Source organism: Dendrobates tinctorius, unplaced genomic scaffold (assembly GCF_039654945.1).
Source record: "Dendrobates tinctorius isolate UK_male_01 unplaced genomic scaffold, ASM3965494v1 ptg000056l, whole genome shotgun sequence".
Taxonomy (NCBI): Eukaryota; Metazoa; Chordata; class Amphibia; order Anura; family Dendrobatidae; genus Dendrobates; species Dendrobates tinctorius.
Window position 1 is genome coordinate 6,507,415 of NW_027361724.1, and position 17,350 is coordinate 6,524,764.

The window sequence follows — 17,350 nt, forward strand, 5'->3', positions numbered from 1 at the left end:
AATTGTTTGAATAAAATGTTTTAGAATTAAAAAATTAAAATGTTTTAGAAAAAAGTATTAAATCTATTATTAAATTCTGTATTTTTTAACATGATGAATTAAAAGAGATCACAAAAGGGCATGGACTAAATTTAGCAAAGGGGCTATGATTGACAGGAGACAAGTGGCCGCTGCTGGGATGTTACAGATATGGGAACAGATGATTCCCTTAAAAAGTCATCCGAGCCTAGCTGATTCCTTCAGCGTCTTATCAGAGTTATTCCTGGCACATGTCTGCCTGTGACTAATACTTTTGAACCTTGTCAGTTCTTTTAAAAGAATCAAAAGTTACAAAATACGGTATTTATACTAGATATCTATACTTTGAATATTACAAGTATCAGTACAATACATATTGCTACATATATTACTGTAAGTTAGTCAGATATCTTTTGGCAATATATACAAATACAGATAGATACTATGAGTATAATGTTACTTAATTAGTGTACAAATTACCTAAATTTAATTTAGTAACAGTGACACATACCATAAAAATATCTAAAAATGTTCAAAAACATATACATTTCAATAAAAAAGTTAAGTAGTCCAACTAGTAAAATAAACCGACCACTAACCTGAGATCTTCAGAGTGCCTAAAAGGATTGGGACTAAGCCCAAGTGTTGGAAAGCAACGTCTTTATCCCAAAGAAAATTGTTTGACAATCCCAGTGTGTAAATGGTGGACCTCTGTGCCTAGAAAACAAAACTACACAGGGGTTGGCTGTGTGTAGTTTTGTTTTTCTATGCAATCCCTACACCCGAGGCAAGGTTGGGGATGCACTGACTGCTCAGAAGTGCTAACTTGGTGCTTTTACCTTTTATACCCCTGATCTGCTGACAGACCCGCATCATCACTTCATGGGCCCACCCTATTGACCGGAGATGCTGGGAGAGGGTGGTCAACTCTATGTAATGTCACACCTGTCTCCATGACTGCTGGTGCTAAATTTATCATTCTGAAATTCGTCTCCACTGAGGAAACCCAACATGTGCGCTGTGGGGGGAAGTGAGACTGTCCAGACTTTGTCTTTAGGATTTCAGTGGATAGCAATAAAAATGTGAGACAAGAAACTAGCACTCTTCGAGTCATAAATTGTAACTATGTGAAGCTACATATATTATGAAAAATTTTCTTAATTTCCAAAATATATACGGTATACAGTAATTTCTTTACAAAAATAACAACAAAACTTAATTTTTTTATAGCAAAGTCCAATATAGATTTTTCTTTTTCATAATTAACAGGGTGGCCCAAAAGTAGTAGGAATATAGTTGAGTCAATAAAATGTATCACAACAGATTATAAAGGTAAACCTGCATGCTGGCACACAATAAAATGCATTTATTTGCATTTTATTACATTGTCTATAAAAAGAAATCAATATTTGCTAAACACTGCTTAATCTTGGAAGTTCTTGAAATGTCTTCCATCAACGTTAAATTTCTCTATCTACTTTTGGGTTTCCAAGCCCCTTTCAGCTATATGTTTGTATCATCCCTCCTACCTATGGTCCCTCCCCATTTTCAAGCCAAGTGGTTTGGTGATGTGGAGGAGACACATTGCTCAACTGTGTTTTTTTTTTCCATTACAACAAAATAGAGTTTTTGTGGGGTCAAAAAGTTAAAAACATTTTTCTGCCCTGTAGAGCACATATATTTTGATGAATTCATGTGTTCTGCAATCAATCCTCCTGCACCTTGAGTGACAGCCTGCTCCGCACACATTGGCTGCAATCTGTCAGTCAAAATGCAGGGGGACTCATCAGGATGTAGTAAGTGGTGACTGTTGCAGCCCCCTGCATTGCACCGATGACTCAAAGCGAGTGGTTGCCGGAGAATCTAACTTTATTTTCTCCCAGTAGCTGCTGTTTCAGTAAACCAGCCTAACATGAGTTAAGCACTTTTACCAACAGATCACTTGACTTTAATTATAAATATGTATTATAGTTCGTCGTGTCGTGATCGAATACCGTTTGTTTACCGACTTTACAAAATGTTATTAACTCCTTGCCATCAACACACGACCTTGTAGGTCTTCTCCAGCTTTCATCAGTAAGTTCATTACTATCGTTTGCACGGTACGGAGCTGTTAGCTGCCTTGTAATGTATGTACAGAAATACACCATACATCAGATAGGTCCTTTGCCTTGTACTTTAGTCAATACAAAGTTGCATGAAAATCTACAATAAAATGCATCTTATGCAGCCTAGCAAGAACTGGATATTGGATATACACTAAAATTGGGCTTATGTTCTCAATCTTTAAAAAGCTAGGAGTTTCTTTATTTGCTAAAGGAATCATTAACACCCAGCTAGAATCAATGTAATTCCAATGGCATCAGCGCCTACCTAAAGGACAGGGGATCCATAGCATGCTTCTGCCAGTGGAGAGGTGGTCAAAATCCTCAAACAAAATTAATAGGACTCCATGTCCTGTAGATATGTCACAGATGTACGAGATAGGAATATGCCTTTTAAGGGAACCTATCACCAATTTTTTTCTTATCTGAATTACGACTAGCACCTTAATCAGTGCCTATGCTGCATTTCATAAAGGGGTATATACCCCCTGACTACTCCTCTATAACCCCCAAAAATCTTTTGAATCTCTCCCCTGTTCTATGAAAATCCTGTCGGTCCGGTCCTATGGGTGTCCTTGCTGAGGCGCCTATCCCTGATCCCGGCTTCTGATTGCCATCCTCTGGCTCTGAATGATGTGGATGATACCTCCTGCGTCATCCACATAGCCAGGCGAAGTCTCGCACAGAGACATCACCGTCTTGCGCCTGTGCACTTTGTCCTGCTCTACTGCGAGCAGAGCCTAAAACATAAGGGCCCATGCGCGCTTATGTTTTAGGCTTTGCCTGCAGTAGGACCCATGCGTTCTTAAGTTTTAGTCTCTGCCTGCATTAGGATGCATGGACACTTATGTTTTAGTCTCTGCCTGCAGTAGGGCCCATGCGCTCTTATATTTTAGGCTCTGCCTGCAGTAGGGCACATGGACACTTATGTTTTAGTCTCTGCCTGCAGTAGGGCCCATGCGCTCTTATGTTTTAGGCTCTGCCTGCAGTCGGGCACATGGACACTTATGTTTTAGTCTCTGCCTGCAGTAGGGCCCATGCGCTCTTATGTTTTAGGCTCTGCCTGCAGTTGGGCACATGGACACTTATGTTTTAGTCTCTGCCTGCAGTAGGGCCCATGCGCTCTTATGTTTTAGGCTCTGCCTGCAGTAGGACCCATGCGTTCTTAAGTTTTAGTCTCTGCCTGCATTAGGATGCATGGACACTTATGTTTTAGTCTCTGCCTGCAGTAGGGCCCATGCGCTCTTATATTTTAGGCTCTGCCTGCAGTAGGGCACATGGACACTTATGTTTTAGTCTCTGCCTGCAGTAGGGCCCATGCGCTCTTATGTTTTAGGCTCTGCCTGCAGTCGGGCACATGGACACTTATGTTTTAGTCTCTGCCTGCAGTAGGGCCCATGCGCTCTTATGTTTTAGGCTCTGCCTGCAGTAGGACCCATGCGTTCTTAAGTTTTAGTCTCTGCCTGCATTAGGATGCATGGACACTTATGTTTTAGTCTCTGCCTGCAGTAGGGCCCATGCGCTCTTATATTTTAGGCTCTGCCTGCAGTAGGGCACATGGACACTTATGTTTTAGTCTCTGCCTGCAGTAGGGCCCATGCGCTCTTATGTTTTAGGCTCTGCCTGCAGTTGGGCACATGGACACTTATGTTTTAGTCTCTGCCTGCAGTAGGGCCCATGCGCTCTTATGTTTTAGGCTCTGCCTGCAGTTGGGCACATGAATACTTATGTTTTAGTCTGCCTGTAGTAGGGACCATGTGCTCTTATGTTTTAGGCTCTGCCTGCAGTAGGGCACATAGACACTTATGTTTTAGGCTCTGGCTGCAGTAAGGCGCATGTGTTCTTATGTTTTAGGCTCTCCCTGCAGTAGGGCACATGCGCACTTATGTTTTAGGCTTTGCCTGCAGTAGGGTGAATGTGCGCTCATTATATACCCCTTTATGGAATGCAGCACAGGTTCTGATTAAGGTGCTAGTCTTAGATCACACATGAAAAAGGTGGTGACAGGTTCCCTTTAACCCGTACACATCCTATGATGTATATATACGGCATGGGTCCTGTCTCTGCATTCCATGCAGGCTACGACACTGAGCCCACATGTTTTCTACTACATGACAGCTGATTTCAATCTCCAACAGCGGCATTTAACATGGCAGTGCCAGACGTGCGTCACTAACACCACCTATTGGCGCTCCTGTCACATGATTGCAGGTCGCTTATGGGTTGCTATGACAACATGGGGTTTACAGGAAACCCCTGTGGTTGTCATTGCCAAACTGCTATGAGTGCCACCCCGTGGCCGGTGCTCATAGCAGATGATCAATTCTGCTATGCGCAGGTGATCAGAATATCGCACCTTCAAGTCTCCAATGGACACTATTGAAGCAAGTGAAAAATGGAAAAAAGTTTTTAAAAATGTTAAAAAAATATATAAAAGTTCAAATCACCCCCTTTTTCCCCATTCAAAATAAAGCAATAACAAAAAAATACACATATTTGGTATCGCCTCATTCAGAAATACCTGATCTATCAAATATAAAAAGAATTAATCAGATCGGTAAACGGCGTAATGAGATTTAAAAAAAACGCCAAAATTACGTTTTTTTTTTTGTTCTCTGCAACATTGCAATAAAATACAATAACGGGTAATAGAAACATAATATCTACTCCAGAATTATATCAATGAAAACGTCAGCTCGGCGTGCAAAACATAAATCCTCACCCAGCCCCAGATCATGAAAAATGGAGACGCTACAGGTCTTGGAAAATGATGCCACTTTTTTTTTATCAAACTTTGGATTTTTTCTCACCACTTAAATAAAAGAGAACCAATACATGTTTTGTAACTGCGAACTCATAATGACCTGGAAAATCATAAAAGTGGGTCAGTTTTGACATTTAGTGAACATAGTAAAAAAAAAACCTCAAAAACAATTGTGGAATTGCACTTTTTATGCAATTTCACCCCACTTTGATTTCTTTTCCTGTTTTCCAATACACGATATGGTAAAACCAATGCTGTCGTTCAAAAGTACAACTCGTCTCCCCAAAAACAAGCCCTCACATGTCCATATTGACAAAAAAAAGTTATAGCTCTGAGAAGAAAGGGAGCAAAAAACAGAAGCACAAAAACGGAAAAACATGGTCGTGACGGGTTTAATATTGCCATTTGTGACTTTTTGCGCTTGATAAAAATTGAGGCTTCTAGATTTTTAACACAGCTATGACCTGTCTAGAATATATAACATTTTTGCAACTTTTATATATAAATGCATTTATAAATATGTTGTACTTCATGCAAAAAAAGGTTACTCGTGCTCTTTTCTATTGAAATTTTTAAATTTTGAGCTAGGAATTAAAAACTGCAGGAGTAAATGGCATAAAACATTGATACATTTAGCACACACATTTACAGTGTTTTGAAAACGGACACAGTTTTTCTTGTAGTTATTTTTTCATACAAAAAATAATGTGGGTAGATGTTGTGAAGAGATATTGTTTTGTTTATTTCTTTAGTTTTTTTGTTGCCTTTTTTCTCACTTTTGATAAGTTTCTTACAGTCTAGCATTTCTTACAGTATGCAGCATGATGTGTTTTTTTTTCAGACTTTTTCCCTTAAGCATCCTTCAAAGTGCCAAATATGTTATTTACTTATTTGAATGGGCGACATGTGGTTCCTGTTCCCTTGTGCAAATTTCGTTCTTGAAACCTAGGAATTAATTTATGACTTATGTTACAGGATACAGACCCACATGCTAGAATGTGAGATATGAGTAAAAGAAGGGAGGGGTTTTCAGATCGGTCATCTGTATGAATTTATTTTTGGCTTCTGGAATTAAGGTATTTTGGGCTCTGATTTAGGATCTGAATTTATATAGTCCACGAAGTATATTGAGCAGATATAGTAATATAGAATATTTCTTGTGGCACATACTGTTTAGCAACACAGTATTTCACTATGTGTATATACTGTATGTAGCATGGAATATTTCTCTAAGTCCCCAAGGGTGGTTTACATGTTAATGACCAGGCCAATATTTACAATTCTCTGACCACTGTCCCTTTATAACTCTGGAATGCTTCTATAGACCCTGGTGATTCTGACACTGTTTTCTCATGACATATTATACTTCATGTTAGTGGTAAAATTTCTTTGATACAACTTGCGCTTATTTGTGAAAAAAACGGAAATTTGGCGAAAATTTTGAAGATTTCGCAATTTTCCAACTTTGAATTTTCATTCCCTTAAATCACATAGATACGTCACATAAAATACTCAATAAGTAACATTTCCCACATGTTTACTTTACATCAGCACAATTTTGGAACCACCACATTTTTTTTGTTAGAAAGTTATAAGGGTTAAAAAATTTAAACAGCGATTTCTCATTTTTACAACACCATTTTTTTTTTAGGAACCACATCAAATTTGAAGCCACTTTGAGGGGTCTATATGATAGAAAATACCCAAAAGTGACACCATTCTAAAAACTGTACCCCTGAAGGTAATCAAAACCACATTCAAGAAGTTTATTAACCCTTCAGGTGCTTCACAGGAATTTTTGGAATGTTTAAAAAAAGTGAACATTTAACTTTTTTTCACAAAAAATCTACTTCAGATCCAATATTTTTATTTACCAAGGGTAAATGGAGAAATTGGACACCAAAAATTGTTGTACAATTTCTACTGAGTATGCTGATACCCCATATATGCAGGTAAACTACTGTTTGGGCGCATGGCAGAGCTCGGAAGGGAAGGAGCGCTGTTTGACTTTTCAATGCAAAATTGGCAGGAATTGAGATCGGACACCATGTTGCATTTGGAGAGCCCCTGATGTGCCTAAACAGTGGAAACCCCCTACAAGTGACACCAATTTGGAAACTAGACCCTCTAAGGAACTTATCTAGATGTGTGGTGAGCACTTTGAACCCCCAAGTGCTTCACAGAAGTTTATAATGTGCAGCCGTAAAAATAAAAAATCATATTTTTTTAAAAAAATGATCTTTTTGCCCCATTTTTTTATTTTACCAAGGGTAACAGAAGAAATTGGAGCCCAAAAGTTATTTTGCAATTAGTCCTGAGTATGCTGATACCCCATATGTGGGGATAAACTACTGTTTGGGCTCACGGCAGAGCTCAGAATGGCAGGAGCGCCAGATTTTACTGTTATGGTTTGCAGGTGCCATGACCCACTGGGAGAGCCCATGAGGTGCCAAGACAGCAGAACTACCCACAAGTTACCCCATGTTACAAACTGTACCTCTCAATGAATTCATCTAGGGGTGCAGTGATCATATTGACACAATAGGTGTGTCACAGAATTTTATACCATTGGGCAGTGAGGACAAAATAACTACATTTTTACCACCAAAATTTTGTTTTAGCCAAGATTTTACATTTTCACACAAGAAAAGGGTAAAAATGGCAACAAAATATCTCACAATTTCTACTGAACTTGGCAATACCCCATATGTGGCTGTACAGTGCTACTTAGCCATGGGGGGAGACTCAGGAGGAATGGAGCGCTATTTGCCTATTCAAGTGAATGGGTCTGTGCACATGTCAGTGTGTTTCCACAGACCGTGAGTCCGTGGGCAAAACACACTGACAAGTCTGTTTTTTAATGTCAGCACAGGCCATAAAACATCCCGCAGACGTGCACACACATAACACACATTGATGTCATCCATGTGACACGAATCAGCACCGGGGAAGAAGCATGTTACAGTAAGCACTGTTCCCCGGCGCCGGGTGCTGAACACGGCTCTCATCATTCTCCCCTGCTCTACTGGCGAGCAGGGGAGGAGGGGGCTCCCTCTGTGCTTCCCTGAGCCCCCCACGGCAGCGCAATGTGCAGCGCTGCTGCGGGGGACTCCTTTCCTCCAGTCCTCCGGATCCAAGATGGCAACGGGGGCCTTCGGGGGCCTGAGGAAGCTGGCTTCCTCAGTGCCTGCAAAGCGCAGGCATGAGGAAGCCTTCTGCAGTGCCTGTGTCAGATCGCTGATCTGTCACAGTGATCTGTGATGTGACAGATCAGCGATCTGTCACAGGACAGTGATGTCCCACCTGGGACTATTTAATAAAGTAAAAAAAAATAAAAAAAAGTGTTAAAATAATTAAAAAAAATCGCCAAATAAATTAGAAAAAAAAAAAAAAATATTCCCCCAATAAATCCATTTTTTGCAAATAATAAAAAAACAAACAATAAAAGTACACATATTAGGTATTGCCGCGTCCGTAATGACCCGCCCTATAAAACTGTCCCATTAGTTAACCCCTTTAGCGAACCCCTTAAAAAATAAAAATAAAAAATGAAGCAAAAAATAATGATTTATTATCATACCGCCAAACAAAAAGTGTAATAACGCGCGATCAAAAAGACGCATATAAATATCCATGGTACCGCTGAAAATGTCATCTTGTCCCGCAAAAAACGAGCCACCACACAGCATCATCAGCGAAAAAATAAAAAAGTTATAGCTCACAGAATAAAGCGATGCAAAAATAATTATTTTTTATATAAAATAGTTTTCATTGCATAAAACCGACAAAAACATAAAAAAATGACATAAATGAGGTATCGCTGTAACCGTACTGACCCGAAGAATAAAACTGCTTTATCAATTTTACCGCACGCGGAACGGTGTAAACACACCCCCCCAAAAGAAATTCATGAAACGCTGGTTTTTGTTCATTCTGTGTCCCAAAAATAGGAATAAAAAGCGATCAAAAAATGTCACGTGCCCGAAAATGGTACCAATAAAAACGCCAACTTGTCCCGCAAAAAATAAGACCTCACATGACTCGGTGGGTCAAAATACGGAAAAATTATAGCTCTCAATATGTGGTGATGCAAAAACTATTTTTACAATAAAAAGCGTCTTTTAGCGTGCGACAGCTGCCAAATATAAAAACCGCCATAAATAGTAAATCAAACCCCCCGTCATCACCCCCTTAGTTAGGGAAAAATAATAAAATTTAAAAAAAAAGTATTTATCTCCATTTTCCCGTTAGGGCTAGGGTTAGGGCTAGGGTTAGGGTTAGGGTTAGGGCTAGGGTTAGGTCTAGGGTTAGGGCTAGGGTTAGGGCTAGGGTTAGGGCTAGGGTTAGGGTTAGGGCTAGGGTTAGGGCTAGGGTTAGGGCTAGGGTTAGGGCTCAGATTAGGGTTAGGGGTGTGTTGGGGTTAGGGTTGGAGTTATAATTGGGGGGTTTCCACTGTTTGGGCACATCAGGGGCTCTCCAAATGCAACATGGCGTCTGATCTCAATTCCAGCCAATTCTGAGTTGAAAAAGTCAAATGTTGCTCCTTCCCTTCCAAGCTCTGCCATGCGCCCAAACAGTGTTTTACCCCACATGTAGTGTATCAACCTACTCAGGACAAATTGCAAAACAATTTTTGGGGTCCAATTTCTCCTGTTACCCTTAGGAAAATAAAAAATTGGGGGCAAAAATATCATTTTTGTGGAAAAAAATGATTTTTTTATTTTCACGTCCGAGTGTTATAAACTTCTGTGAAGCACTTGGGGGTTCAAAGTGCTCACCACACATCTAGATAAGTTCCGTGGGGGGTCTAGTGTCCAAAATGGGGTCACTTGTGGGGAGTTTCAATAGTTTAGGTACATCAGGGGCTCTCCAAACGCACATGACACCCGCAGACCATTCCATCAAAGTCTGCATTCCAAAATGTCACTGCTTCCCTTCCGAGCCCCGACGTGTGTCCATACAGTAGTTTTCTCCCACATATGGGGTGTCAGCGTACTCAGGCCAAATTGGACAACAACTTTTGGGGGTCCAATTTCTCCTGTTACCCTTGGGAAAATGAAAAAAATTGGGGACTAATTGATCATGTTTCTGGAAAAAATACGATTTTTTTATTTTCATGCCCTGGCATTATAAACTTCTGTGAAGCTCTTGGGGGTTCAAAGTGCTCACCTCACATCTAGATAAGTTCCTTAGTGGGTCTAGTTTTCAAAATGGGGTCATTTGTGGGGGGTTTCCACTGTTTAGGTACATTAGGGGCTCTCCAAAGGCAACATGACACCCGCAGACCATTCCATCAAAGTCTGCATTCCAAAACGTCACTACTTCCCTTCCGAGCCCCGACGTGTGCCCATACTTTCTCCCACATATGGGGTATCAGCATACTCAGGACAAATTGGACAACAACTTTTGGGGTCCAATTTCTCCTGGTACCCTTGGGAAAATAAAAAAATGGTGACTAAAAGATCATGTTTGTGGAAAAAATACAAATTTTTTATTTTCACGCCCGGGCATTATAAACTTCTGTGAAGCACTGGGGGGTCAAAGTGCTCACCACACATCTAGATAAGTTCCGTAGGGGGTCTAGTTTCCAAAATGGTGTCATTTGTGGGGGGTTTCCACTGTTTTGGTACATCAGGAGTTTTCCAAACGCGACATGATGTCCGATCTCAATTCCAGCCAAAAACGTCAAATGGCGCTGCTTCCCTTCCGAGCTCTGCCATGCGGCCAAATAGTGGTTTACCCCCACATGTGGGGTATCAGCGTACTCAGTACAAATTGCACAATAACTTTTACAGTCCTGTTACCCTTGGAAAAATAAGAATTGAGGGTGAAAAGATCATTTTTGTGGAAAAAATATGATTTTTTAATTGTATGGCTTTATGTTATAAACTTCTGTGAAGTCCATGGGGGTTCAAAGTTCTCACCACACATCTAGATAAGTTCCTTAGGGGGTCTAGTTTCCAAAATGGTGTCATTTGTGGGGGGTTTCCACTGTTTTGGTACATAAGGGGTTTTCCAAACGCGACATGGTGTCCGATCTCAATTCCAGCCAAAAACGTCAAATGGCGCTGCTTCCCTTCCGAGCTCTGCCATGCGCCCAAATAGTGGTTTACACCCACATGTGGGGTATCAGCATACTCAGGACAAATTGCACAATAACTTTTAGGGTCCTGTTACCCTTGGAAAAATAAGAATTGAGGGTGAAAAGATCATTTTTGTGGAAAAAATATGATTTTTTAATTGTATGGCTTTATGTTATAAACTTCTGTGAAGCCCATGGGGGTTCAAAGTTCTCACCACACATCTAGATAAGTTCCTTAGGGGGTCTAGTTTCCAAAATGGTGTCATTTGTGGGGGGTTTCCACTGTTTTGGTACATCAGGAGTTTTCCAAACGCGACATGGTGTCCGATCTCAATTCCAGCCAAAAACGTCAAATGGCGCTGCTTCCCTTCCGAGCTCTGCCATGCGGCCAAATAGTGGTTTACCCCCACATGTGGGGTATCAGCGTACTCAGTACAAATTGCACAATAACTTTTACAGTCCTGTTACCCTTGGAAAAATAAGAATTGAGGGTGAAAAGATCATTTTTGTGGAAAAAATATGATTTTTTAATTGTATGGCTTTATGTTATAAACTTCTGTGAAGTCCATGGGGGTTCAAAGTTCTCACCACACATCTAGATAAGTTCCTTAGGGGGTCTAGTTTCCAAAATGGTGTCATTTGTGGGGGGTTTCCACTGTTTTGGTACATAAGGGGTTTTCCAAACGCGACATGGTGTCCGATCTCAATTCCAGCCAAAAACGTCAAATGGCGCTGCTTCCCTTCCGAGCTCTGCCATGCGCCCAAATAGTGGTTTACACCCACATGTGGGGTATCAGCATACTCAGGACAAATTGCACAATAACTTTTAGGGTCCTGTTACCCTTGGAAAAATAAGAATTGAGGGTGAAAAGATCATTTTTGTGGAAAAAATATGATTTTTTAATTGTATGGCTTTATGTTATAAACTTCTGTGAAGCCCATGGGGGTTCAAAGTTCTCACCACACATCTAGATAAGTTCCTTAGGGGGTCTAGTTTCCAAAATGGTGTCATTTGTGGGGGGTTTCCACTGTTTTGGTACATCAGGGGTTTTCCAAACGCGACATGGTGTCCGATCTCAATTCCAGCCAAAAACGTCAAATGGCGCTGCTTCCCTTCCGAGCTCTGCCATGCGCCCAAATAGTGGTCTACCCCCACATGTGGGGTATCAGCGTACTCAGGACAAATTGCACAATAACTGTTAGGGTCCTGTTACCCTTGGGAAAATAAAAATTGGGGTGAAAAGATCATTTTTGTGGAAAAAATATGATTTTTTAATTGTACCGCTGTACGTTATAAACTTCTGTAAAGCCCTTGTGGGTTCAAAGTTCTCACCACATATCTAGATAAGTTCCTTGGGGGGTCTAGTTTCCAAAATGGGGTCACTTGTAGGGGGTTTCCACTGTTTAGGTACATCAGGGACTCTCCAAACGTGACATGGCGTCCAATCTGAATTCCAGCCAATTTTGCATTGAAAAAGTCAAACGGCGCTCCTTCCATTCTGAGCTCTGCCATGCACCGAAACAGTGGTTCTCCCCCACATATCAGGTATCTGCATACTCAGGACAAATTGCACAATAACTTTTGCAGTCCAATTTCTCCTGTTACCCTTGGTAAAATAAAAAAAATTGAACCTGAAGTATTTTTTTTATGAAAAAAAGTTAGATGTTCATTTTTTTTTAAATATTCAAAAAAATTCCTGTGACGCACCTAAAGGGTTAATAAACTTCTTGAATGTGGTTTTGAGCACTTTAAGGGGTGCAGTTTTTAGAATGGTGTCACTTTTGGGTATTTTCTATCATATAGACCCCTCAAAGTGGCTTCAAATGTGATGTGGTCCTAAAAATAAAATGGTGTTGTAAAAATGAGAAATCGCTGGTCAACTTTTAACCCTTATAACTTCCTAACAAAAAAAAATTTTGGTTCCAAAATTGTGCTGATGTAAAGTAAACATGAGGGAAATGTTAGTTATCAAGTTTTTTGTGTGCCGTATCTCTGTGATTTAAGGGCATAAAAATTCAAATTTGGAAAATTGCGAAATTTTCAAAATTTTCGCCAAATTTCCGTTTTTCTCACAAATAAACGCAAGTTATTTGAATGAAATTTTACCACTAACATGAAGTACAATATGTCACGAGAAAACAGTGCCAGAATCACCAGGATCCATGGAAGCGTTCCAGAGTTATGACCTCATAAAGGTACAGTGGTCAGAATTGTAAAAATTGGCCCGGTCATGAACGTGCAAACCACCCTTGGGGGTGAAGGGGTTAAAATAAAAACAGCATGGGTTTCCCCCTATTTTTGATAGCCATCCAGACAAAACTCACAACAGGGGGCTGCAACCCTCAGCTGTCAGTTTCATTAACCCCTTTCCTACAATGGACGTAATATTCCGTCCATGTGACTTGGGACCTAAGTCCCATGGACGGAATAGTACGTCTAATGCGATCAGCTGTGCTCACGGGGGAAGCGCAACTGATTGCGGCCGGGTGTCAGCTGATTATTACAGCTGATACCTGGCACAATGTGTCAGGGGTGGTCACGGACCACCCCCGACACGTTAACCCCTGGCACACCGCAATCAAACATGATTGCAGTGTACCGGGGGTTAAAGGAAGCATCGGCAGGGAGGGGGCTCCCTCCGTGCTTCCCTGCGACCCCCACAGCAGCGTGATGTGCAGCGCCGCTGCGGGGGTCACCTTCCCTGCAGGTCCCCAGATCCAATATGGTGACAGGGACCTTCGGGGGCCTGCAGGGAGTTGGCTTCCTCAGTGTCCGCAGAGCACAGGCATGAGGAAGCCTGCAGCAGTGCCTGTGACATATCGCTGATCTGTCACATGTCACAGGACAGTGATGTCCCCCATGGGACATTATAATAAAGTAAAAAAAAAAAAAAAGTGTAAAAATAATTAAAAAAAAATATTCCCTAATAAATTCATTTTTTGAAAATAAAAAAAATAAAATTACACATATTTGGTATCGCCACGTCCGTAATGACCCACCCTATAAAACTGTCCCATTAGTTAACCCCTTTAGCGAACTCCTTAAAAAATAAAAATAAAAACCGAAGCAAAAAATAATGATTTATTATCATACAGCCGAACAATAAGTGCAATAACGCACGATCAAAAAGACGCATATAAATATCCATGGTACTGCTGAAAACATCATCTTGTCCCGCAAAAAACGAGCCACCACACAGCATCATCAGCAAAAAAATAAAAAAGTTATAGCTCGCAGAATAAAGCGATGCAAAAATAATTATTTTTTATATAAAATTGTTTTCATTGCATAAAACCGCCAAAACATAAAAAAGACATAAATGAGGTATCGCTGTAACCGTACTGACCCAAAGAATAAAACTGCTTTATCAATTTTACCGCATGCAGAACGGTGTAAACGCACCCCCAAAAGAAATTCATGAAACTCTGGTTTTTGTTCATTCTGCGTCCCAAAAATCGGAATAAAAAGCGATCAAAAAATGTCACGTGCCCGAAAATGGTACCAATAAAAATGTCAACTTGTCCTGCAAAAAATAAGACCTCACATGACTCGGTGGGTCAAAATATGGAAAAATTATAGCTCTCAAAATGTGGTGATGCATAAACTATTTTTACAATAAAAAGCGTCTTTTAGCGTATGACAGCTGCCAAAAATAAAACCCGCCATAAATAGTAAATCAAACCCCCCTTTATCACCCCCTTAGTTAGGGAATAATAATTAAATACATTTTTTTAAATTTATTTCCATTTTCCCATTAGGGCTAGGGTTTGGGTTAGGGCTAGGGTCAGAGCTAGGGTTAGGCTAGGGCTAGGGTTAGGGCTAGGGTTAGGGTTAGGCCTAGGGTTAGGGTTGGAGTTAGAATTGGGGGATTTCCACTGTTTTGGCACATCAGGTGTTCTCCAAACGCGACATGGCATCCGATCTCAATTCCAGCCAAAAAAGTTAAATGGCGCTGCTTCCCTTCTGAGCTCTGCCATGTGCCCAAATAGTGGTTTACCCCCATATATGGGGTATCAGCATACTCTGGACAAGTTGCACAATAACTTTTGGTGTCCTGCTACTCTTGGGAAAATAAAAATTGAGGGTGAAAAGATCATTTTTGTGGAAAAAATATGATTTTTTTAATTTTACGGCTGTACGTTAGAAACTTCTGTGAAGCCCTTGGGGGTTCAAAGTGCTCACCACATATCTAGATAAGTTCCTTGGGGGGTCTAGTTTTCAAAATGAGGTCACTTGTGGGGGGTTTCCACTGTTTAGGCACATCAGGGGATCTCCAAACATGGCATGGCGTCCAATCTGAATTCCAACCAATTTTGCAGTGAAAAAGTCAAACGGCGCTCCTTCCCTTCCGAGCTCTGCCATGCGCCCAAACAGTTGTTCCCCCCACATATCAGGTATCGGCGTACTCAGGACAAATTGCACAATAACTTTTCCAGTCCAATTTCTCCTGATACCCTTGGTAAAATAAAAAAATTGAACCTGAAGTAATTTTTTTTGTGTAAAAAAGTTAAATGTTCATTTTTTTTAAAGATTCAAAAGATTCCTGTGAAGCACCTGAAGGGTTAATAAACTTCTCGAATGTGGTTTTGAGCACCTTGAGGGGTGCAGTTTTTAGAATGGTGTCACTTTTGGGTATTTTCTATCATATAGACCCCTCAAAGTGACTTCAAATGTGATGTGGTCCATAAAAATAAAATGGTGTTGTAAAAATGAGAAATCGCTGGTCAACTTTTAACCCTTATAACTTCCTAACAAAAAAAAATTTTGGTCCCCAAATCGTGCTTATGTAAAGTAAACATGTGGGAAATGTTATTTATTAATTTTTTTGAGTGCCGTATCTCTATGATTTAAGAGCATAAAAATTAAAACTTGGAAAATTGTGAAATTATCAAAATTTTAGCCAAATTTCCATTTTTTTCACAAATAAACGGAAGTTATATGAATGAAATTTTACCACTAACATGAAGTACAATATGTCACGAGAAAACAATGTCAGAATCACTGGGATCCATGGAAGCGTTCCAGAGTTATTACCTCATAAAGGGACAGTGGTCAGAATTGTAAAAATTGGCCCGGGAGTTAACGTGCAAACCACCCTTGGTAGTGAAGGGGTTAAGGCTGGTTATCAAGAATAGAGGGGTCCCCATGCTGTGTTTTTAATTATTTAAATAAATAGTTAAAAAAAACAACATGGGGTCCCCCCATTTTTTACAACCAGCCTTGCTAAAGCTCACAGCTGGGGCTGGTATTTTCAGGCTGGTAAGAGGCCATGGATATTGATCCCCACTGCCTAAAAATAGCAGCCCACAGCTGCCTAGAAAAGGCACATCTATTAGATGTGCCAATTTTGGCAGTTTGCCCAGCTCTTCCCACTTGTGCTGTAGGTGGCTGGGGTAATATTTGTAGGGTTGATGTCACCTTTCAGGTGACATCAAGCCCACGGATTAGTAATGGAGAGGCATCTATAAAACACCCCATTACTAATCCTTTAGTTGTTTTGTAAATAAACACAGACACCCAGAATAAAGTCCTTTATTTGAAAAAAATGACACAGACTTTATTAATCTCAATTAAGCCATACTTACAACCACGCCTAATCCAATCAAAGCCCTCAATCTCCTGTAATAAAAATAAAATAAAAAAGAAACACTATACTATACCTGACCGTTGTTTTGTCCCATGCCGTAATCCATGTCTGGGGGATATACAGTTTTCAACCTGGATGGTGCCAAGATGTGACCGTCCTAGCTGAAAATCACTGATGCATGAGCTGTTGAGAATGCAATGTCAGTGACCGGGGGTGTTGTCATAGAGATACCTTCGGTCACTGAGCTCCTTTCCCAGCTGGGCTGAGCTGCGATTAGATCCCCATTAGCACAGTGAGCGCTCACGGCTCACGGTGTTAGCGGGGATGTCACCGAAGTCACCACTGCTCAACTCGTCACTATGCTATTTATTTATTTATGGCAGGGTACTTAATCATTATGTTTCTGTCTTTGTTTTTTTCTATAGAAAATATGCTAGATAAGGAATCCTCTAAGAACATACAGTGTTTCCCTTTTTCTTGTCCAAAGTTTGTTGTCTATATATAAGAACTAATGAATAGCTGCTTGGATAAAATATATTTCAAATTCAATATTTAGTTCTGAAAGGCTGCATTCACATTGAGTTTAGGCACACGTCGAGAATACTTCCAACCCACCCCTGCAAAACACGATCCAGTGTATGCACCCAAGGGGCCATAGACTATAATGGTGGGGATAGAGTGAATGTGCGCTCTGACGTGCATCATTTTCATTTTCGTCTGGGTGTCCGCCTCCAGTAGACGTATACACCTGAAAATGATGCATGGCAGAGCGCTCGTTTGCTCAGCCGGCACC

General features: G+C 40.6%; 1 protein-coding gene across 1 annotated transcript in view; it reads right to left on the minus strand.

The window, feature by feature from the left end:
* TTN (titin) overlaps nt 1-810 on the minus strand; it is a 295,687-nt gene extending 294,877 nt beyond the window's left edge. The window contains exon 1 of the mRNA XM_073577613.1: nt 618-810. The gene's annotated coding sequence lies outside the window, so the exon portion shown is untranslated. The remainder of the gene's footprint in view (nt 1-617) is intronic.
* Nucleotides 811-17,350: the final 16,540 nt, after the last annotated feature.